The sequence below is a fragment of the Rhinopithecus roxellana genome, chromosome 13 (assembly GCF_007565055.1).
Source record: "Rhinopithecus roxellana isolate Shanxi Qingling chromosome 13, ASM756505v1, whole genome shotgun sequence".
NCBI lineage: Eukaryota > Metazoa > Chordata > Mammalia > Primates > Cercopithecidae > Rhinopithecus > Rhinopithecus roxellana.
The window spans coordinates 134,329,570-134,353,299 of record NC_044561.1 but is presented as its reverse complement, the minus strand read 5'-3'; the positions used below and the strand labels follow the sequence as shown (position 1 = coordinate 134,353,299).

The 23,730-nt window shown below is 43.2% G+C and overlaps 2 protein-coding genes, 1 long non-coding RNA gene, 2 pseudogenes and 2 gene segments (V, D, J or C); 6 read left to right on the top strand and 1 right to left on the bottom strand.

The window, feature by feature from the left end:
* The window catches only part of LOC104671035, a 724,295-nt gene that overhangs the window by 597,118 nt on the left and 103,447 nt on the right, over window positions 1-23,730 (top strand).
* Window positions 1-23,730, top strand: part of LOC104672491 (immunoglobulin lambda-1 light chain-like) — a 605,026-nt gene that overhangs the window by 494,295 nt on the left and 87,001 nt on the right. The window lies entirely within an intron of this gene.
* Window positions 1-23,730, top strand: part of LOC104674970 (immunoglobulin lambda-1 light chain-like) — a 651,096-nt gene that overhangs the window by 545,727 nt on the left and 81,639 nt on the right. The window lies entirely within an intron of this gene.
* The window catches only part of LOC104674967, a 611,567-nt gene that overhangs the window by 511,801 nt on the left and 76,036 nt on the right, over window positions 1-23,730 (top strand).
* LOC115892668 lies at window positions 235-5,734 on the top strand (annotated as a pseudogene).
* On the bottom strand, window positions 5,318-17,358 carry LOC115892676. Its single transcript, XR_004052555.1, has 3 exons — window positions 17,234-17,358; window positions 9,487-9,579; window positions 5,318-5,423 (listed from the first exon to the last, which is right to left on the bottom strand). It is a non-coding gene; the product is annotated as an uncharacterized LOC115892676 (long non-coding RNA).
* LOC115892664 lies at window positions 5,948-10,312 on the top strand (annotated as a pseudogene).

Genomic DNA, 23,730 nt, shown 5'->3' with positions numbered 1-23,730 from the left:
AGTCGGGCCGTTCCAGGATTTTTTGTGTCTGTGGGATGTAGCTGTTACTGTCTGGCTTAGGAAGCCACCTACTACACGCTGGAGGTGGGAGCCCGCAGCCGGCAGCTCTGTGGCTCTTTCCTTGCCTCGCTGTGGTAGGTGGTGGCGACTGAGACCACAGCCCCGGAAGAGTGGTAGGAGGGCAGCCGGCAGCGGGAGCTGCTCCTGTCCGGGTAGAGGTCGAGGAGATGGGAGAGCTACGTGCCTAACGTTGGAGGCTGGGGCCTGTGACATCGCACCTCTCCTCGTTGCGGTTGGTGGCGGCCACGGAGATGGCAGCAGCAGCTGAAGTGGTAGGAGGGGAAAAAATAGTTTTGGGGTAGATGGAAGGGGTAAAGAGGGTGGTGAGTGCCAAATGGAAAAAGGATGGCAAGCAGGAGAAGGCGTTGCAAACAGGGTGGGGAAAAGATGGTGGGAAAATAAGTTTTTGGGTAGATGGAGGGGTGAAAAGAGGGTGGTGAGAAGCAAGAGTGGTGTGGGGAGAAGGCTTTGGGAAACGCGGGGAAAAATGTTTTGGGGTAGATAGAGGAGCAAAACGGGAATGATAGCACATGGGGTGAAAGAGGGTGGCCAGGGAGAGGGGGAAAGATGGTGGGGAAAAGCGTGGTGAGCGGGGGAGTAGAGAGGGCTTTGCGGAAAAGTGGTGGGGAAAAAGTTTGGGGGTAGATGGAGAAAGAAAAAAGGGTGGCAAGAGGGAGGGGCCCGAAGGCAGTTGGGAAAAGTAGTTGGGGAAGTAGGGGGGGGACACAGGTTTTTGGTAGATCTTTTTCTGATTTTTAAATTACGTTATTTGTATTTTTGCTTTTAAGTTGTGTTTCTATATTTTATTAACTGCTTGCCTGTTGCATAGTTTGCAAGTACCTTCTTTTATTATCTGGATTGTTTCTGCATTGTACTGCTTCCTCTGCTTTGCAGAAGCTTTTAAGTTTAATGTAATTACATTTGTCTATTTTTGCTTTTGTTGCTTGCATTTTTGATGTCTGTTTGAAAATTCCTTGTCCTCACCAATTCCATTAAGCATTTATCCTATGTTTTCTTCTCTGGTAGTGTCATATAGTTTCAGGTCCTACATTTAAATCTTTATTTTGAGTTGATTTTTGTATATGATAACTGTCTAGATTTATTCTACATGTGGGTGTTGGGTGTTTCCTGGCACAGTTTATTGGAGAGATTGCCCTTCCGGAAGGTGTGTTGTTATTACGTAGGTTAAAAATGAGTTGACTGTAAATGCGTGAATTTATTTCTGAGTTCTTTATTCTGTTTGATTTATGTCTTTTGTCTCTGTCTCTCCCCTGCCCCTTTTTTTGACAGTGCCATGCTGTTTTGATATTATACTATAGATTTGCAGTTATTATGGATTTATAGTATATCTTGTAGCATATTTTGAAATCAGGTGGTGTGATGCCTCCAGCTTTTCTTTTTATTCAAGACTATTTTTGTATCTGAGGTGTTTTGCATTACCATGTGAATTTTACGATAGTTTTTTTTTCTATGAACAAAGTCTTCGTAATTTAACGTGAATTGCATTGATTCTGTAGATCACATTGAGTATTGATAGAGATATTTTAACAATATTCTTCTAGTGTATGGACGTGGGATATTTTTCCGTTTACTTGTGTCTAATGTCTTGGGGGTTTTTTTGGTTTTTTGTTTTTGAGACGGAGTCTTGCTCTGTCGCCCAGGCTAGAGTGCAGTGGCGCAATCTCGGCTCACTGCAAGCTCCGCCTCCCGGGTTCATGCCATTCTCCTGCCTCAGCCTCCCGAGTAGCTGGGACTACAGGCGCCGCCACCTTGCCCGGCTAGTTTTTTGTATTTTTAGTAGAGACGGGGTTTCACCGTGTTAGCCAGGATGGTCTCGATCTCCTGACCTCGTGATCCGCCCGTCTCGGCCTCCCAAAGTGCTGGGATTACAGGCTTGAGCCACCGCGCCCGGCCAGAACAGTGAATTAAATGTGAGTTATGTTTGTTTATATTGTAACCTTTCCTTTTATTTTCATACGTTTTCTATTTACAATTATACAAATACTTAATGAGTTCACAATGCAGCTATGTATTAAACATGCTCAACATATTTTAGAAGTGATGAATGTTACAAGTTTTAGGTCATAGTCACTGTAAGAATGTTCCCTTGGGAAGTGTTATTTTTTGTTGGTTTGTATTTTAAAGCATTCACCACTACCAAGAGATAGCCTGGGTTTTTCTAATCTTCACCCACCATAAATAATGTTATAATGAGTGCTTCTGAGCATATATCACTACGGGCAATTAAGCATACTTCTGACAGCTTCTGAGATTTGGAATTGCTGATCCAAAATCAATGAGCATGTTAAAATATGACCTTTTTTTTTTTTTTTTTTTTTTTTTTTGAGATGGAGTCTCACTCTGTCACCCAGGCTGAAGTGCAGTGGTGCAATCTTGGCTCACTGCAACCTCCACCTCCCAGGCTCAAGCGATTCTCCTGCCTCAGCTTCCCAAGTAGCTGGGATTACAGGTATGTGCCACCACGCCTGGCTAATTTTTATATTTTTAGTAGAGACAGGGTTTCACCATGTTGGCCAGGCTGGTGTCGAACTACTGACCTCAGGGTGATCCACCTGCCTCGGCCTCCCAAAGTGCTGGGATTACAGGTGTGAGCCACTGTGCCCGGCAAAAATCATATTTTCATTAATTTTATGTAATAGTACCAGTACCAGTTTTCCCACACTTCACACTACAATTAGATACTATAAATTTCATTAGTTCTTGTCTATATATACAGGCCATAAAATCATCTCATTGCTTTTTCAATTTGAAATTTCTGATTACTGTAATTCCAAATTTACCGTGTCACGTTTATTATATAGTTTATATTACATTTTGTGAACTCTACTTCTCCTTTACTACGAGAAAATGGAATATGTGTGGAAACAAATTCGGTTTTATACAAGAGTATCTTTCCTTGTCCAAGATCTGTTTGAATTAGGCGAGAAAAATATCACATTCACCCAAACTGTACAATGTCTGTGTCCGTTTCACCCTAGCAATGCAGTGTGAATAGAATCACACTCATATCTGTCATGACAAACTAATGCCAACTGTTGAGTGAAACATGTCTACCCAGAAAAGTAACATTCTGCAAATACTATTAACTTAGCTGTATTATTTTTAAGTATTAAAAAGTTCAAAATGCATTCATTTTGCATTGAAAAATCATTTTTTATTTTTTCAGCTACATGTGGTCAATTACTCTTTTATGTTGCATACCTTCCTACTGCATCGAGGAGTCTTTTATTTTTCAATAGTTCTGGGATACAGGTGGTTTTTGGTTACATGAGTAAGTTCTGTAGTGGTGATTGCTCAGATTTTAGTGCACCCGTTCCTGAGTGGTGTACACAGCACTCACAATATGTACTCTTTTATTCCTCACCCCCTCCCACCCTTCCCTCCGGGTCCTCAAAGTCCATTATATCATTCTAAGCCTTTGCATTCTCACAGCTTAGCTTCCACTTACAAGTGAGAACATATGATACTTGGTTTTCCACTCCTGAGTTTACTTCACTTAAAATTATGGCCTCCGGCTGCCGCCAGCAAATTGCTGCAAAGGCTATTATTTCATTCCATTTTATGGCTGAGTAGTATTCCACGGTGTATATATACCATATTTTTTTCATGTACTCATTGGTTGATGGGCATTTTTAATTGATAGGCATTTAGTTGATGGGCATGGTTGATGGGTTTCATATTTTTGCAATTGTGAGTTGTGCTGCTATAAACATGCATATGCATCTGTCTTTTCCATGTAATGACCTGTTTTCCTCTGGGTAGATCCTCAGTAGTGTCATTGCTGGATCGAATGGTAGTTCTACTTTGAGTTATTTAAGAAATCTGGAAGTTATTTTAATACAGATAATTGCAGTTAATTCTCCATCCAGTTTTCCACATTGGTTACTTACTACCACCAATTTGAGGCCATTTTTCATTTATATTACTCGATCATTTTATTCACTGTCATATTTCTAACAGTATTATGCTGTTTCCAAAGCATATCATGTTAACAGTTGAAAATTCTCAAAGTACAATTCTTTGTTGATGCATTCGTAAGTCTTACACAAGCCCTTGTATGATCTGTGTTTTGATTTTTAAATCATCATTTCTTCTATTTTACTTATTTTCTTTCTTGTGAGATTTAATCTTATACAAACTTTATAGATGTTGGGAAGCTGTCACATGGTCTCTTATGTTTATTGTGTTATTTTAATAGGCCAAATTCATTGATGAAAGAAAAGATAAATCTTGATAGTTTTTTAATATAGGACACGACATAGAAAATTGTACGTTGAAAGTATTGCATCGTTGCATGTAGAGTGGTATGGATTCAACTTTATGTGCGTGAGTTACATTTGTAATGTTTGAATAGTAGATTACAGTTTTAACATGCTTTCACTTCATTTGGTCCTGTTAGGTAAGCAAGGGACCTTGTGTGTTGGAAAAAGAATTACTTTGGTGCAGCCGCCCGAGAGGAGCTGGGGGAGGGCGCTGGCCCGCGAGGCTCGTCGCAGACAACGTGGAGGCAATGTCCGCGAGCCAGGCGAGTGCTGCGTCCACAGCTACGGGGCCTTGCCCGTGGCAGGGGGGCCTGGGCTTCGGCCTGCCTCCGGCTCTCTAGAAGCGGGCCCGCGGCTGGCGCCGGAGCAGCAGCAGAGGCAGAGGCTCCAGTGCGTCTCTCTCTTCCCCAGTCAGCCTGAGCCAGGGGAGGCCAGGCAGCCCGGGTGTCTGGAGCGGGGATCCACTGCCCGAGAATGAGAATTTTCTTCACCAGAGCATGGAGACTGTTCAATCACCAGGAGCACAAAGTTTTCATTGTTGGGCTGGATAATGCAGGGAAAACTACCATTTTTTTTTTTTTTTTTTACCAGTTTTCTATGAATGAAGTTGTACATCCATCTCCTACAAGAGGAATTTATGTAGAAGAGATAATGATTAATAATACACGTTTCCTAACGTGGGATATTGGTGGCCAAGAATCTCTTCGTTCTTCCTGGAACACCTACTATACTAACATAGCGTTTGTAATAGTGTGGGAAGTACAGACAGAGAGAGGATTTCTGTAACTAGAGAAGAACTCTAAAATGCTAGCGCTTGAGGACCTAAGAAAAGCTTGATTGCTGAGTTTAGCTGATAAACAAGATGTGAAAGAATGCATGATTGTAGCAGAAATCGCCCAGTTTTTGAAGCTACCTTCTGTTAAAGATCACCAGTGGCATATCCAGGCATGCTGTGCTCTAACTGGCGAGGGATTGTGCCGAAGACTTGAATGGATGATGTCTTGACTTAAGATTAGATGATCTCTGCTGACCTCTTCTCATAGACTTTGTATGAATGAAGTGCTGGACTTTACCTGAAAGCTGTAAAAATTAATGGTTTAGATATATTTATAATAAAGTGATTTAAACTTTTCCTATAGGAGGACAAATTAAGACCACTTATTTGAAACGAAAGATGGAGAGGGTGGAGAAAGAAGAGAAAACGGCCGGGCGGTAGCAGCTCTCCTCCTGGCGGAGGATGGACAGCCAGGACAGGAAGGTGGTGGTGTGCCATGACAGCACCGGGTTTGTGAAGTGTGGATATGCAGGCCCTAACTTTCCCGAATACATCTTCCCAGCTTTGGTTGGAAGAACTGTTACCAGATCAACCACCAAAGTGGGAAACATTGAACAAGGATTTTTTTTTTTTTTTTTTTTTTTTTTAAGACGGAGTCTCGCTCGGTCGCCCAGGCTGGAGTGCAGTGGCCAGATCTCAGCTCACTGCAAGCTCCGCCTCCTGGGTTTACGCCATTCTTCTGCCTCAGCCTCCCGAGTAGCTGGGACTACAGGCACCTGCCACCTCGCCGTGCTATTTTTTTTGTATTTTTTAGTAGAGATGGGGTTTCATTGTGTTAGCCAGGATGGTCTCGATCTCCTGACCTCGTAATCCGCCTGTCTCGGCCTCCCAAAGTGCTGGGATTACAGGCTTGAGCCACCGTCCCCGGCCCTGAACAAGGATCTTATGGTTGATGATGAGGCAAGCCAATTAAGATCAATGTTAGAAGTTAACTGCTCCTTGGGAAATGGCATAGTACGAAATTGGGATGACATGAAACACCTGTGGGACTACACGTTTGGACCAGAGAAACTTAATACAGATACCAGAAATTGTAAAATGTTACTCACAGAACCTGCTATGGACCCAACCAAAACAGAAGACTGTAGAGGTAATGTTTGAAATTTAGCAGTTTTCCAGTGTGTATGTAGCCATCCAGACGGTTCTGACTACGCTCAAGGTTTACTGACTGATGTAGCCGTAGACTCTGGAGATGATGTGACTCACATTTGCCCAGTATATGAAGGCTTTTCTCTCCCTCATCTTACCAGGAGACTGGATATTGCTGGGAGGGATATAAATAGAAGCAAGTTGCTCCTATTGCGAGGATACGCCTTCAGCCACCCTGCTGATTTTGAAACGGTTCACATGATTAGAGAAAAGCTGTTACGTTGGATATAATATTGAGCAAGAGCAGAAACTGGCCTTAGAAACCACAGTATTAATTGAATCTTACAGTCCCAGAAGGTCATATCGTCAAAATTGGGAGAGAGAGATTTGAAGCACCAGAAGTTTTATTTCAGCCTCACTTGATCAATGTTGAAGGAGCTGGTGTTGCTGAATTGCTTTTTAGCACAATTCAGGCAGCTGACACTGATACCAGATCTGAATCCTACAAATACATTGTGCTTTCTGGAGGGTCTGCTATGTATCCTGGCCTGCCTTCACGGTTGGAACGAGAACTTAAAACAGCTTTACTTAGAATGAGTTTTAAAGGGTGATGTGGAAAAACTTTCTAAATTTAAGATCCGCATTGAAGACCCACCCAGCAGAAAGCACATGGTACTCCTGGGTGGTGCATTTCTAGCAGATACCATGAAAGACAAAGACAACTTTTGGATGACCCGACGAGTACCAAGAAAAGGGTGCCCGTGTGCTGGAGAAACTTGCTGTGACTGTTCGAAAAACTCCAAAGCTTGTTCCCATGATACCCGTAATGCTTTCTTTTTTCCTTTATTGCCAATCTTTGAACTCATGCAACTCCAGGACATGGTGGAGGCCTCTCTGTGCCTTTTAGACGGGAAAGGTCAAGTTTTATTCTGGTGTCTTGGGGAAGCTTTGTTAAATTTTTGTTAATGTGGGAAAATCTGAGTTTCATTCAACTGCTTCCCTACATAGACAAGAGAGCTAAGGATCCTGTCATTGTTTCTTTTAAGTAGGCATTTAGATCATTCCTGTAGGCTTCCTATTTTCACTTTACCTCTCTAATGCTGCTAGTTGTAATCTTTAGCACACTACGTAGTATGCATTTATTAGCATAAGAAAACACTTTTAACAGGAGCTTTTACATATTACTGGGATGGGGGTGGTTCGGGATGGGTGGGCAGCTGCTGAACCCTTTGGAGCATTTCCTCTGTAGTGTGGCGCTTTCAACTGTACTGCTGTGACTAATTACCTTAAAGCTTCTCCTGTGAACATCTTAGGGAAATTTTAAGTTCAAAGCTAAAGTGTTTTGGGGTGATTTTTGTTGGGGGTGGGTAACAGTGTATGGTCTTCTGATTTTTATTTTTGAGTTTTTCTCACTGGAGTACATAGAGGAACTTTATTTACAGTACTTTGATTTGGCAGATTTTCTTGTGCTCTGCCTGGAGCTGTTTCCATATGATACAAAAAGCACAAGTGTAGTATTCCATTACTGTGTGGCTTAGGGATTTATTTATATTTTAAAATCAACCATGTTAGTTGAGACTAGACTCCCTACAATCTATTAATGGAAAAGTAACACTTAAAAATCCTTTTGGCAATTCAAATTACAGATTTAAAAGTGCTTAAGATCTGGTGTTTTGTTAATGCTTCTGTTTATTCCAGAAGCATTAACATCATCCTTGCAAATTATTCTTTTATATAACTGACCAGTGCTTAACAAAAGAAGCAGATACTTACAAGTAGTTACTGGCAGTAGGTTATAATTGGTGGTTTAAAAATAACATTGGAATAGGGGACTTGTTGCTAGTTGAGTAATTTTCTTTAGTTTTTTTGTTTTGATTTGAAACCTGGAAGTAGAGTGAAATTTAAAATGTTGGCCAAAAAAAATCAAGATTTAAATTTTTAATTTGTACTGAAAAACTAATCATAACTGTTAATTCTCAGCCATCTTTGAAGTTTGAAAGAGGAGTCTTTGGTATTTTGTAAATGTTAGCAGACTTTCCTGCCAGTGTCAGAAAAGACTATTTATGAATCCTGTCGGTATTTCCTGGTATCTGAAAAAAAAATCAAATAGTACCCATACATGAGTTATTTCTAAGTTTGAAAAATAAAAAGAAATTGCATCACACTAATTACAAAATACAGGTTCCAGAAAAAAATATTTTTTTCATTTAAAAAAATGTTTATAAACTAATAATGACTTTGAAAGAAGAGGCTTAACTTGGGGGTGACTAAAATCAAAGAAATTATCGACCTGAGGGTCTCTGTTTTGTAAGAATACATAATTAGCTTAAATAAGCAGCAAAAGGTTAGTTTTAATTGTGTAGCTTTTGTTAATAATTGTTTTTTTGTCTGTTTTACCTCAATATGAACACATAAGTTTGCCTGCATGTTGGAGATGGCTCAGAACACATGAACAGCCCATAGTAGATCTTGGGAATGTGGATTTTAGAGTCAGTTTGGAATAAGTTCTTATATAAATACCCCCAGCCTTTTGAGAACAGGGCTTGTTAAAGGACGCGTATGTAGGGTCGGTACCTACTGGCAGTTGGGTTCAGGGAAATGGGATTGACTTGGCCTTTGGTCATAATTTAACAATGTGGGAGTAGAAGACAACAAAGAATAGAATGGACTCTTAAAATAATGAAAGAACATTTGTCATTTGTCTCTTGAATGTAGAATTTGTTTTTGATTTCATAATTCTGCCTATAAACATGACAGTTAAAACTGTGTGTTATGTATATATAATTTATAAATTCCATTTTATAATGTTGCTATTCCAAGGTGAAATAATGCATTTGAATTTGGTATTTGGGTGGAGTATTAGGTTTAACTGGAATTGTTGTCAAGTATGAATCCCACAGGAAAAAAAAAAAATTCTGATTTCCAATAATTGAAAATTTTAAATTTTTTAAATTGCCAATATTTTGACCTTTGAGAAGGGTTTCTTAGACATACATTTAGTAATGTCCCCAAGACCATTAGTCTTAACATTTAAACTTTTTTCTTTAAAACATGGTATTGGTTGTTCACTTTTATACAGTTCTGAGTACTCCTAATATCTGGAAAGTGTCTTGAGAATAGTGGAAAGCTAAACAGTCTAAATTTAACATGAAATACTTCTTTTTGATACAGAAAAAATCAGATTTTTTCAAAGTCAAAAAAAAAAAGATGAATTCTCACCTTCCAATGTGCTTTCTCATTAGTTTTTCCAAAGTAAGTTATTAAAGCTGTGATATTTTTCTCATAATGAATCCTCTCTGGGCATTGTGTAGCCTGTGGTAAGTACAAAGGGAGAGGAAGACATTTTGAATTTTAAGAACTTTATTATCAGTATAACCCTCCCTAGTTGAATGTTGTTTTCTTCTTGTTCCGTTAAGTCAAAATACAAATCAGCACAGATACTCAGTTTTCAATATTTTAAAATGTAGTGTTACTTATGAAAAGCATTTTGGTTAAGGTGGTGTGTGTATTTTGTATACACCTCAAGTTAATGGCATTGATTTATGTTCTAAAGAAAAGCAAATTACACAAATACTAATAATATTCTTTGTTATAACCATAATGGGATAAGTATTGGCATTGGTGTTCAGTGCCATTTTATACTTTTCTCCCCATGTTCTCTATATTGAGCTGCTTGTTAAAAAAAAAAAAAAAGGAAAAGGAAAAACCATGACATTGTGTATCGATTTTTTGTTGTTGACCAAAATCACACACATGGAAACATGTAATTCGACAGAGTGGGATAGCGATCAAATTCTCGGCTTAGTATTACTAATGGATAGGATTGTACAACGAGCAACTATCAGATTATTCCTTTCAGTATTTTGTATGGCATCTAAATTAGTGAATAAATTATTAATCCATTAATCATGGAATCAAATTATGATTAAAATTATTAAATGAATGCTCAGCGTTAATTGAAAACTGTTGAGTGAAACATGTCTACCCAGAAAAGTAACATTCTGCAAATACTATTAACTTAGCTGTATTATTTTTAAGTATTAAATTATATGTCAAGCAGTTACAGTGAATTTCAGGGTAAAAGTAAGGCATGTTTCTGAGCAACATGGATAATACTTTAATTTGCAAATTTCTCTTTTATTTTGGTATTTGGAATTATAGTGTGAAATTCTTTATTTCTAAATGTTGTTGTATCTTCTATTTATAAATGCATTGTTTGGCAATTACAAAATGCAAGTGTTTCTCAAATGAATGTAAGAATTTGGCTTAAAAATTGATTGATACTTCTTAGATTGTAACATGACCCAGAACACCCTTTATGTTTACTTAGGGTATTTTTCTTCAGTACCTGAAACTCAAAGGTATTCCTGTCACAGCTGGAAACAAACTTATCCTAAATGTGTTAAAACATATTCTTGGGTACTCTATTTGTGTATCTTTCGTGCCTTGAAAATCTGAAGGCTAATCCAAACTCACATGTTTTAGCATATTTGAGGGGAAAAAAAAAAACTACTTTTAATAGCAGCCTTTTAAATTTCATGAAGATTTTGGTGAGGAATAATAGTATATACTTAAGTATTGACAAAACTTTGAAAGTTTTTTTCTATAAAATGGGAAATATTCAATATCTAAACCCAGGTCAGGCAGGGAGATCAGTATTTTTAATATTGTATGTTTTATATTTATAATGTTCAAAATGCAAGCGTAACATTTAATCTTTGTCCACATGGTTTTACAAAAGTAAATCTTAAATTACCAAGCTTTTCTCATGTGTTCTCACACTTTCTCAAATCACTGTGAAGAATTACTTGTTATCTATTAAAAATCCCCTACACTCAAGTCTGTATTATGGTTTCACCAGACAAATATTCTGTGATGTAGCCCAGCAAATCCACACCTTTTGTCCTTTTTATTTTTTAATTTGGATAATCATGTGCTTAGTCCCTTGGATTGCTGCCACATCAGTTTAACACGATATCAGCACATTCCCATGTCATCAAGGTGTTGGCTCAGATTTATTCTTAATTGGATGTTTGAAGCATGCACTACCTTGTTACAGTTGGTTTAATGTAGTGGGTTATTGACATGACACCATGAGAAGATGTGAAATTTTATGCCACATTTATAAAACATGATTTTGTTTTCTGCCCTTCAAGGTAAGCACGAAAAATAAGGTAGTATCTGTGTACTTGTACATAAATCCAAAATTACAGTTGGGAAAAAATAAATTTATATGTGGAAATGTCAAAAAAAAATTACTTTGGGTCAAGAAAGAAGGTTAGTTGATTATTATGACTTTTGATAAGTTAACAAATTGGTCAAATCTTAGATTCAATTTTGGGCTAACAATAGTTCTGTTTTAAGGTTTCTATGAGGACTAAAGTGAGAGAACTTACTAAAAATAAATTACGTTCCATATATGTTTATTATGTCATTATCTCCTGACTCCCTTTTTAGGGTTTATGAATCAAGTCTCATGGAAGTTTAAATCACTTGTCAAATGTAACTTACTTCAGAATCAACAAGGACTTAGGCTTTTTATTCTAAAAACTGCTCTGTAAAATGTGGAATAAATGATCAGTGCCATTATCCAGTCCGATTTGTTTATTTTACATCAAAGAAATGTGAGTCATGGAAGGCTTACTGTATCAGCCCATGGCCAGGCCATTAGGTTTTGAGTAGGTCAGAAATTGTGATGATGCCTACTTTAGTATTTTGAGATGTATTGATATTGTGAGTACAAAAATGATGATTTGGTAACAGCGTAAGTATGGTAATCTGGCAAAATACATTATATTTTGAAACAGGAATATTACTGATTCTCAGTTTTTGTTTTGTTTTAATCTATGAGAAATATTGCATCTCACATTCGCCATGTTTAAAAATGTATGCGTATATACTCAAACATTTATTTTTTCTCCTCCGAATAGCATCAGGTCATCTAACACAGGTGCTGTTCAGAGGAGAAAAAAATAAATGAGTGAGTGAATATTTTTACAGGATTAATATTTCAATATAATTTCTGAAATTAAAACAGTGTTAAATAGTTTAAATCATGCTTTCCACAAGGATTAACTTATATGATTACATTTCAAAGCAAATAAGCAAAACAAGATGAAAACTGTTTATTCTTGCAGTATATGATTGATCAATCTAAGTGCTGGATGCATTTTCTAGCATTCATTAACCTTACCCTCTTATAAAAATTCCTATGGGATGAACTGATCATTTGGAGCCTGTTACTTGCGCAAAAGCGACACTTCTTGCCCTGTTAGAAGAACTAGACATGCAGTTATGTGAGAAGTAAAATAATCCGTCTTTACAGAAAATGTATTCTGAGAAGAAATAGTGTTTTAAATTAAAAGTAAATTAGTGAAGTATTCACTAGCTGCATATCAATGCTTTATATAAACAATAAATAAATTAGAATTATTTTTGTTTGTAATACAAATTTCCAAATAATCATGTGAGAAGATTTACATAAAGCACCTTAAATAGACCAACAATTGTAAAGTGATGTGAGAAGTATTTTACAATATATATTTACTAGTCAAAATATTGTCTTATAACTTATTAAACATAATTTGATACAATAGAGCAAATTTAGAGGAAAGAACTTTATTCATATGAGTTCTCAAAGGAATTTTTATAAGAATCATTGGGGATATTTTTGAAATTTTTAAAAAATTATTAATGTGTTAAAATACTCATAAAATGAAATTTATCATCTTAGCAATGTTTAAGCGCAGCATTCAGTAGTGTTAAGCATATTAATATCATTGTGCACTGTCTCCAGAACTCTTTTCATCTTGCAAAACAAACTCAGCTCATTATACAACTTGTTCATTTCCTTCCCACCCTCAGCTCCTGCCAATCACCCTTCTTTCCGTCTCTTAACTTTAGGCACCTCATGTAAGTGGATTATACAGTATGTGTCTTTTTGTGACTGGTTTAACATAGCATAATATGTATTTTATGTTGTTGCATGTGTCAGAATTTTTGTCCTTTGTGAGGCTGAATAACATGCCATTGTATATCTATACTATGTTTTGTTTCTCCATTCATCCATTGCTGGTTACTTAGTTGCTTCTACTTTCCCACCATTGTGAACACTATTGGTATTAACATGGAGGTACAAATATGCTGACACTCTGCTTTCAACACTTCTGGATAGATTCCCAGAAGTAGAACTGCTAGATCATCATATATGTTGGTTCTATATTTAGTTTTTGGAGAAACTGCCATTTTTTCTTTTTTTTTTTTTTTTCAAGATGGAGTCTTGCTCTTGTTGCCCAGGCTGGAGTGCAATGGAAGTCACGATCTCAGCTCACCACATCTCTGCCTCCCCGGTTCAAGCGATTCTCCTGCCTCAGCCTCCCAAGTAGCTGGGACTATAGGCACCTGCCACCACGCCCAGCTAATTTTGTTTTTTTAGTAAAGACGGTTTCTCCATGCTGGTCAAGCTGGTCTCGAACTCCTGACCTCAGGTGATCTGCCAACCTCGGCTTCCCAAAGTGGTAGGATTACAGGCGTGAACCATCATGCCCAGCCACCATCTTTTCTTTATAAATTACCCAGCCTCCGGTATTCCTCTCTAGCAATGCAGCAAATTAATACTGATACCAGCCCCACCATTCTTCTTCAGGACTGTCCTGGGCAGGACCTGTGGTCACCTCTGCAGGCCTCTGTCATTGGCACCTGCACAGTGGGTCCTGGATCGACATCACTCACTCCGTTTAGTTTCCCCTGTTGGAAGGAAAGGCACCAAGGGCATGCCCCACTCTCGACTCAGGATCATCCAGATAACTGGCCTCCAGGCTGCTTCCTCTGGGCTGATCTCCAGTCCCCTGGGGCCCTGCTGTGTCCCCAGGCTTCTCTGAGATCAGATGGTTTTCACTTCTCTGGCCTGAGTCAGGGGCTGGTGGGTGGGGGCAGTGACTCTTTACTGGGTTCATTTGTTTAAGTGCAGGGTATCCCTCCAAAAGGAAGGGCAACAAAGATGGGCACACAGCAAAGCTATGGGCATGACTGCCACAGGCCAGTGTCTCTGGATGCCTTGTCTTGGGCAGGCCGGGGCTGAGGCAGGCAGCCTGACAGGCCAGAATGACTGAGGCCCTCCCTCTGAGCTTGTGTCCCAAGGGATACAGTGAGCACAGACCTCCCTAGAACGGGGCCTGGCCCACCAGAAACCCAGCCCTGGCCCCTGCTACCCGCTTGTCCTTTCTCAGCCCGTAGCTCCAGCCAGATCCCCAGAGATGAGCGACCCTGATGACTAGCAAGGCCAGCCCAGCCCTCCTGCATCTTCCTTCTCTTGCCCCGTGCAGCCTGGAGAAGGAGTGTGGTGTGAGGGGTAGCCATGAACAACAGTCAGCTCCCCTGGGCCAAAGTCCCAGAAACGCTGCTCCAGGGCCCAGGCAGTTCCAGGGGCACAGCCCTCAGCACAGAAGGGCCCAGGCTGTGGATGTGGCCTGCAGCGGAGGGTGGGAGGCCTGGGAAGGGCTTGGTGACCCAGGGGATGTGTGGAGGCCTGTTCAGAGCCAGCCGGTGACCACCTGCTTCCCGATGCAGCCCTCAGGCCTTGCTCTGCAATGGGTTCGGCTGCCCTGTGTTCGCCTTCCGGGCCCCAGCCCGGGTCGGAGGATCCTGGCACACCTGCTGGCCGCAGGCTGCCTTTCCTCCTCCTCAGGTAGAGGAGATGGCCACTATGCACTGTGCAGCCAGGAGCCAGGGTAAGCTGAGCCCCCACCTGCTGCCCCAGGGGGACCCTGCCACATCCCTCTTAGCCTAACTTAGCTGTGCATTAACCTCCCACCTACCCTGCATTGGGCTCACTGGGGCCCTCTTGTGGCTGCTCACGGCCTTGGCCCCACAGGTGGGTCCCTGATTTCCACACCCTCCTGCGTTTGTCCTCTGTGGACTTTTGTTCTCTGCGTCACCTTCTTGGGTGGCACCCACCCCTTGCTGTGCTGAGCTGCTTCTAAACCCCACAGTGGGCTGGGTGCAGTGACTCACACCTGTAATCCCAGCACTTTGGGAGGCTGAGGTGGGCGGATCACCTGAGGTCAGGAGTTCAAGACCAGCCTAGCCATCATAGTGAAACCCCATGTCTACTAAAAGTACAAAAAATTAGCCGGTTGTGGTGGCGGTCACCTGTAATCCGTAATTCCAGCTACTCAGGAGGCTGAGGCAGGATCACTTGAACCTGGGAGGTGGAGGTTGCAGTGAGCCAAGATCGCGCCACTGCACTCCAGCCTGGGTGAGAGAGCGAGACCCCGTATCAAAAAAAAACAAAAACAACAACAACAACTAATAAACCCCATGGGGGAAGATTGCCTGTTTTCATTTACAGGGTGTTCCTGTTTCATGTGAGGAGCATCGCAGGACGCATCTGTTCTGACATGAAGGGCCCCAGGTCACTGGAGGCAAGAAGAGGAATCTTGGGAGGCCGCCTGGGACAGAGGACGAAAGACAGTGACAGCGGTGACAATGACAGCAGTGATGATGACAGCTCACACCTGCTGTGTGCTGGGCACCCTTGTGGGCACTTAATACAAACCAGTGAAGAGAGTGGCTGTCAGCGTGAGAAGAGCTCTGGGGACATGGGAATGTCTCACAATGGGGCTCCTTCCTCCACCTCCCCAGAAAGCCTTTGGTAGACCCCACAGCCTCAGGTACTTTCGGGTGAGTTTGCGTGGGAGTGGAGTGTGAGGCATGCAGGCCTGAGAGCAGGGGGCAAAGCCTGCCCCTTTGGGGTCAGTTCACCCTCACAGGGACACTGCGACAGTCTTGGGATCCCCCATCACATGGAGGGAATGACCAGGGGCCCCCAGAGCTGAAGCACAGTCCCCAGGCCAGGGCCGCAGCCTGACACGGGCCCTCTGGGGGTGCTGCTCCACCTGCCATGGCCCTCCCCAGCCCCCCTTGCTTTCCAAGTCCCACCTAAAGCCCCAGATCCCTCGGGTCTCCTACATCCCCAGTCCCCTTAAAGTCCCAAAGACTTCACAAGGTCCTTTAGGCGTCTGGAGATTCCCCAAGGCTCCCCAGGCCCCCAAGACCCAAAAGATCCTTCAGAGACCCCTTCAGGGCCTTCCCAGGCCCGTCAAAGATCCCCATGGGCCCCCCAGGCCCTTTAGGCCATCCTAAGGTCTCTTAGGCACTCTAAATTCTCAAGACTCCCCAAGGCTCTATGTGGCCCCCAAGATCTCCAGGCGTCCCTGCATCCTCAAATCTCCAGCAGACACCATCAGCTGCTGCCTCTTCTGGGATGTCCAGGCTGAAGTCCTTAGAGGTGAATCCACCTGTTGAGCTCCTTGCTTCCTGCTACCAGCTATTTGTTCTGTACTGACCTATGTTGTGGTGTCTTGGGGTCACATGGTGCCAAATGTGGCTGCCTACAGCACCACCATAGGAGAGACGGAAGTGAGTTCTGCAGCACCCCAGAGCTGGCCTGCAGTCAGGGAGGTCTCTCCAGAAGTGCCCTCGAAGCTGCCTGCCAACCTGGGTGTCCCCAGCATGGGCCCCTTTAAGCCTGCCCTAGGAGAACAGTTCGTGCAACACAGATGGCTGAGGCTGGGTCTGAATCTTTTTTTTTTTTTTTTTTTGTGAGACAGAGTCTCACCCTGTCGTCTAGGCTGGAGTGCAGTGGCGCAACCTCACTTCACCGCCTCCTGGGTTCAAGCATTTCTCCTGCCTCAGCCTCCCTAGTAGCTGGAATTACAGGCATGTGCTACCACACCTGGCTAAGTTTTGTATTTTTAGTAGAGATGGGGTTTCTCCATGTTGGCCAGGCTGGTGTAAACTCCTGACCTCAGGTGATCTGCCCGCCTTGGCCTCCCAAAGTGCTGGGATTACAGGCATGAGCCACCGCTCTGGGCTGGGTCTGAATCTTTAACAGCTCCCGTCCGCTCCTGGAGACCTTTCCAGACCCAACCCTTGCTCACCAGCCGGGGGAACCAGCAGCACCTACCTCACCCCTACATGCCCCTCCTGGGGGTTGGGGTCTCTGCCAGGAATACCAGTGCCAGGACTCGTCTCTCGTCCTCTCTTCCCCTTTCCCTCATCTGGAGGCCTAGGCCAGTCATCCAGCGAGCTTCCACCTAGCTCGTCTGCACACGAAAACTGACCCCATCAAGCTGCGCTCCCTGAAACACACCCACAAACCACAAACTCAGCCTCCCCTTTGCCCACAGGATGTCCATGGGCAAAACTGTCACCAGGAGAAGGGAGGAGGGGCCCAAACTGGCTCTGTCTCTGTGGAGAAAGAGCCTGCCTGGGGCTGAACCCTGGTTGTGTGGCGTCAGGTGTGAGTCCCTTCCCCTTCCTGGGCCCCAGTCCCCTCACTGCACACCTAGGGTGATGATGTGTCATGGCCCAGGGTTAAGAGGGACTCCCTTGGCTTGACTTCTGGCTCTGCTGCACACTAGCTGTGTGACTCTGAACAAGTAGCCCTAGCCTCTTTGTGCCCAAGTTTCCTTGTATGTTAATAGGGATTAAACAGAACATACCACCAAGATCGTTAAGAGTCAGTAAGTTTATGTTTACAAAGGTTTTTATTTTATTTTATATATGTTTTTAGACAGTCTCACCTGTCACCCAGGCTGAAGTACTGCAGCGCAATCTCAGCTCACTGCAACCTCTGTCTTCCGGATTCAAGTGAGTCTCATGCCTTAGCCTACTGAGGCATGTGTAGCTGGGATTACAGGTACCTGCCACCACACCCAGGTAATTTTGTATAGTTTTGGTAGAGACGGGGTTTCACCATGTTGGCCAAGCTGATCTTGAACTCTCCTGACCTTAAGTCGCCCGCATGCCTCGGCCTTCCAAAGTGCTGGGATTACAGGTGTGAGCCACTGCGCCTGTCCAGGATTATTTGTTTTATTCTTGCTGATTTGAATTCCTTGTAGATGCTGAGTATTAGTCCTTTGTCAAATGCATAGTTTACAAACATTTTCTCCCATTCTGTAAGTTGTGTGTTTACTTTCATGATTATTTCTGCTATGTAGAAGCTTTCTAGTTTAATTAGGTCCTGATTTTTTTTGTTTTTGTTGCATTTTTTTTTTTGGAGCCTTCATCATAAATTCTTAGCCTAGGCCAATGTCAGTAAGAGTTTTTCCTAGGGTTCCTTCTAGAATGTTTGTGAGTTCAGTACTTAGATTTAAGTCTTCAACCCATCATGAGTTAATTTTTGTATATGGTGAGAAATAGGGATCCAGTTTCATTCTTCTACATGTGGCTATCCAATTTTCCCACCATCATTTATTGAATGGGATGTCATTTCCCCAGTTTTTGTTTTTGTATACTTTGTGGAAGATCAGTTGACTGTAAGTATTTTGCTCTATTTCTGGATTCTCTATTCTATTTTGTTGGTCTGTGTATCTCCCTTGATATCAGTATTTGATACCAGTGTACACTGCTTTGATACTGTCTTGATTACTGTAGCCTTATAGTGTAATTTGAGGTTGGGTAATGTGATGCCTCCAGATTTGTTTTTTGCTTAGGATTGCTTTGGCTTTGGCTATTTGGGTTCTTTTTTGATACCATATGAATTTTAAGATTTTTTTTTTTAATTCTGTGAAGAATGATGTTGTTGTTGTTTTTGAGATGGAGTTTTGCTCTTGTTGTCCAGGCTGGAGTGCAATGGCACGATCACAGCTCACTGCAACCTCCGCCTCCTGGGTTCAAGTGGTTCTCCTGCCTCAGCCTCCCGAGTAGCTGTGATTACAGGCATGTGCCACCACACCCAACTAATTTTGTATTTTTAATAGGGACAGGGTTTATCCATGTTGGTCAGGCTGGTTTCAAACTCCCGACCTCGGGTGATGCACCCGCCTAGGCCTCCCAAAGTGCTGGGATTACAGGCGTGAGCCACTGTGCCCAGTTGATACTGGTATTTTGATTGGAATTGCAGTGACTCTGTAGATTGCTTTGGACAGTATGGTCACTTTCACAATATTGATTGTTCTAATCCATGAACATGGGATATATATTCATGTGTGGTTGTCATCTGTGATTTCTTTCAGCATTGTTTTATAGTTCTCTTTGTAGAGATCTCTCACCTCCTTGGTTAGGTATATTCCTAAGCATTTTATTTTTTGTGTATAGGTACTGTAAAAGGGATTGAGTTTGAACTCCTGACCTCAGGTGATCCATCCACCTCGACCTCTCAAAACACTGGGATTACAGGCATGGGCCAACCTGGTAAAACTCCATCTCTACTAAAAATACAAAAACAAACTGGGCATGGTGGCAGGCGCCTGTAATCCCAGCTACTCGGGAGGCTCAGGCAGGAGAATCACTTGAACCAGGAGGCGGAGGTTGTAGTGAGCCGAGATCATGCCATTGCACTCTAACCTAGGTGACAGAGTGAGACTCCATCTCAAAGAAAAAGGGGATGATTGAGTTGTTTTGATTCTCAGCTGGATCATTGTTGGTGTATACCAGTGCTACTGATTTGTATGCATTGGTTTTGTGACTTGAGACTACTGAACTTATTTATCAAAGCTAGGAGTCTTTTGGGAGAATCTTTAGTGTTTTCTAGGTATAAGATCATATCATTGGCAAACAGACAGCTCCTCTTTTCCAATTTTGATGCCCCTTATTTCTTTCCTTGGCCTGATTTTTCTGGCTAGGACTTACCCTATCAGATGTTCTTGTCTTTCAGAGATGAACCAAAGGAAAATACAGCATACCTACAAGTAACCACATTCTATTTCAGCCTGGGGTTCTGGGTTCAAAGGGTTGTTAGAGGCAGGATGGAACATTATGCCTTGGGCGGTCAGAGAAGGCTGCTTCTTGGAGGAGAGGGCATTTAAGCTGGACATGGGAGCCTGGGCTGGTAGTGACACAGGCACAGGGCACAGAGACCCGTGCAGCCCCCTGATCAGTTGATCTGCAAGAGACTGAATGTGGGTGGGTGCCAAGTCAGCTGGCATCGAGCTGAAACTTTATTGCAGAGCTGAAAGCATACTCTTAAGCCTACTAGATTTGTGCCCTGCCCATTGCACTTGCCTGGTGACACAACCTAGGTGTGGTCATGGCACTGGCCGTGCTGGGGCCAGGGAGGGACAGGATGGGTAGTGACCTCCTGACACAGCTCTTCTCACATACTTCAGTGGATTCTGAGGTTGGAGGTCCTCACACCTACGTGGCTCATGAAACAAGACCCTTGGGAAGCTGGCCTACCCTGCCCTTACGCAGTGCTTCTGAGTTGTCTCCTCTTTAGGCGTTCTGCTCCTGCCAAGCCCTGAGGCTCTCAGAAGCCACTGCTGAGAGCTGACCTGGGAGCCCAGAGTCTGCCTGGGCAGAGACTGTGCCCAGGAGCCAGTGAGCTGCCCTCACTCCTGGGAAGGCAGCCAGCACCTGCACCAGCCTGCCCGGGCACACCTCTTCCCTCTAGCTAATTCTGGTGCAACTATCAAGACCCACCCTGGCTATCAACTCCCATAAGAAGCCTCACTGACCCCTAGGCTGGGCCAAGTCCTCGCGTGGGGTCTCCAGCCTTTGGGATTTTCCTGTTTCATGGACAGAGCAAGGAGTTATATACGTAACAGAAAAAAACAGCTCAGACTAGCTCAAACAGAAAAGGAAATGTACTAACTTTTGTAATTATATCCATAGTATCTTCAAGAAACTTGGATCCAGGGCTCAAAGGGGGGGCCTTTCTTTATGTTGGTTCCATCTCATGGTGGTTGCAGACCAGCTTTCTCCCGTCAGCAACCCTGGATGAGCCAGAGATTTCCTCTGCCCAGTGATTCTAACAAGTTTCGGAACCGGACCTCACTGGCTGTGGTTGACCTGGGCAAGGTCACATGTCCCTCCCTGAAGCATGAAGGACTGGGGCTAGCTCTACCCTGGGCTATGTGGCCTGGGAGTTGGGGAGAAGAGGTATAGTTAGCAGTCAAAGGGGAAATGGAGTTGGCCAGGCAGTAGCATGGCTGTCCACCTCATTGTGGCTGGCTCCCCACCAGACTGCCTAGTGCTTGGGCAGGGATGGAGTTTAAGCCCTGTCTGTGCCCCAGCATTGCCCTGCATAAGGCAGCACAGAGAAAGAGCTCTAGCAGACTGGCTTTGGTTAGCTTCCTCAGGGCCTTGCACATGCTGTTCCCTCTGCCTGGAACGGTCCTGCACTGCACCCCCACCCACTGCCCCCACTTAGTACCGCCTCATCCAGGGATCTGGAATTCTAGGAATTCTGATTAGATGCACATTAGACTCACTTATTCTCTACCCCCAGCTTCCGGGAACCTTTCATATTTTCTCTCTTATCTTTCTATGTTGCATCCTAAGACATTTTTTCATATCTATGCTCCAATTTGCTGATTTTCTCTTCAGCTGTTTAATTCATATTTTCAACGTTTGTATTTTTTCATTTGTAAAAGTGTATTTGGTTATTTTTCAAATCTGGCCTCTTTTTTTTTTTTTTTCAATAGACCCTTTTTCCTTTTTGATCACCTTCCTTATTCCATAAATCTTCCTTAATCTGCAGGCAGATTTAGCTGGAATTCCTTAGATGAAATAAGGAAGACTATCAAAAAGGAAAAGATAGATAAATAGACTTCATCTATTCCTTCCTTCCTTCCAGTCATCCCTCCCTTCCCTCCCCTTCCTCCCCTCCTCTCCCATCTCTTCCACTTCCCTTCCCTGATAGGGTCTTACTCTGTCTCCTAGGCTTTAGTGTCATGGCGCTATCATAGCTCACTGCCGGCTAAATCTCCTAAGCTCAAGTGATCCTCCTACCTCAGCCTTTCGAGTTGCTGGGACTACAGACATGCCCACCACATCCACTAAATTTTGTATATTTTTGCAGAGATGGGGTTTCGCCGTGTTGCCCAGGCTGGTCGTGGTCTCCTGGGTTCAAGCAATCTGCCCACATTGTCATCGTCCCAAAGTGCTGGGATTACAGGCGTGGAGCCACCGTGCCTGGCACTTCATTTATTTCAAGCAGTTCTCAGTGGCCTAAAGATCTATTTGTTATTTCTATTGAGTCTTACCTTATGGTGGCATGTCTCTTTGGATTTCATTGTGTGTGTGTGTGTGTGTGTGTGTGTGCGCGCGCGCGAGTTCATGTTTGGTTGTGCTTCATCTGTAGGAATCCTGAAGGCCTAAATTGGGATGCTTTCCTCCAGAAAGAATTTTTGTTTGCTTCTACCAGTTTTTCACTGACCAGAACCAGTTTAATTTAATTTCTTGAGTTGGGATTTTCCTGTTTATGAAGATAGTTGTAAATTTAACTTCAGCACTGCAGGAGAGCAAATGGTTGCAAATTATCCAGGGACATTATTATTGTTATTAAATGTTTCCACCTGGAGCTCTGAAGTGGACACCCAGATTTCCCAGAGGGATCCCTGTGCTGGCAGGCAGATTTGTTGGAACCACCCTCTCCTTGGCGGGGATGGGTAGCCTCCTTTGAGGGTCTCACATGGGTGTAGGTATCTTAGGTTCACTTCTGCCACCCACCACTCTGCATTTTGCATTATCTAAGGTAAATGCTCCTTGCTCATTTCTGGTTCCAGATAATTTGCTTTATTTATTGTTTCTTTTTTGGAAGGAGGGCTTTCTTGTGATGTTGGCAGTGCAATAATGTTATGTCTGTAGACATTTACTTGCAATCAGGTAGCCGATGGCATTTTAGGGTATCTGGTCACTATGTTACCAGAAGTCAACTCAATCTGTCGGCTCATTCTGGGAGTTACATCCTTGGCTGTCAACATGGTTTTCACCTTGCTTGCTCCAGAGCAGTAATTTGGAGAGAATTCAGGGTGTACATTTTCTGGCTAGGCCATGGAAGCAGGCCTGGCCCCTGCTGCTTACTGCTCAGTTCTCATGTCTGTTTCCAAGCTTTGGGGTCCTGCAGCAGCCCCGCTTCCTGGTGACCTCATAGGTCCTTTTGAGGGCAGCCAGTGAGATGCTGCAGTGACTCAATGCAGCCAGAATGCATAGCAGAAAGAGTGAGGGAGTGCCTGTGTGTGTGCTGCAGTGCACTGGGGTGTGTTGGGAGTGTTGGTGGTGGGAAGAGCCCTAGAATTGTTCAAGCCAGTCATCTGGATTGGACATAACCTAGAAAACTGCCGGATTTCCTCTCCCTTTTAGGCACCGCAGGTACAACCTAATGGGCTGCTTTGCAGATGACCAAAATTAACAGAAACATCTGAATGCAACAGAAAGCAATCCCACACACCTTCGGAGACAGGCCTAAGTTCTACTTGTCCTCAGGGCTCTCCAGCCCCTCACAGCCGCCTCCTCTCCTCTCAGGCACTTTCAGACCCGTACTGTCCACATTCACTCATCCCCAGCCCAGCCTTGCCACCTGTGTCCCTGTTTGGGGGTGGGGCTGTCTCCCTAGGAGATGCTGCTCCCCTGAAGGCAGCCCTGGCCTCGGCCTCATTCAACCACGAATATTTATTGATCTTCGCTCTGCACCTATCCCTCCACTCAGTGCCACACAGTGGAAGGAGCTGGTCTTGG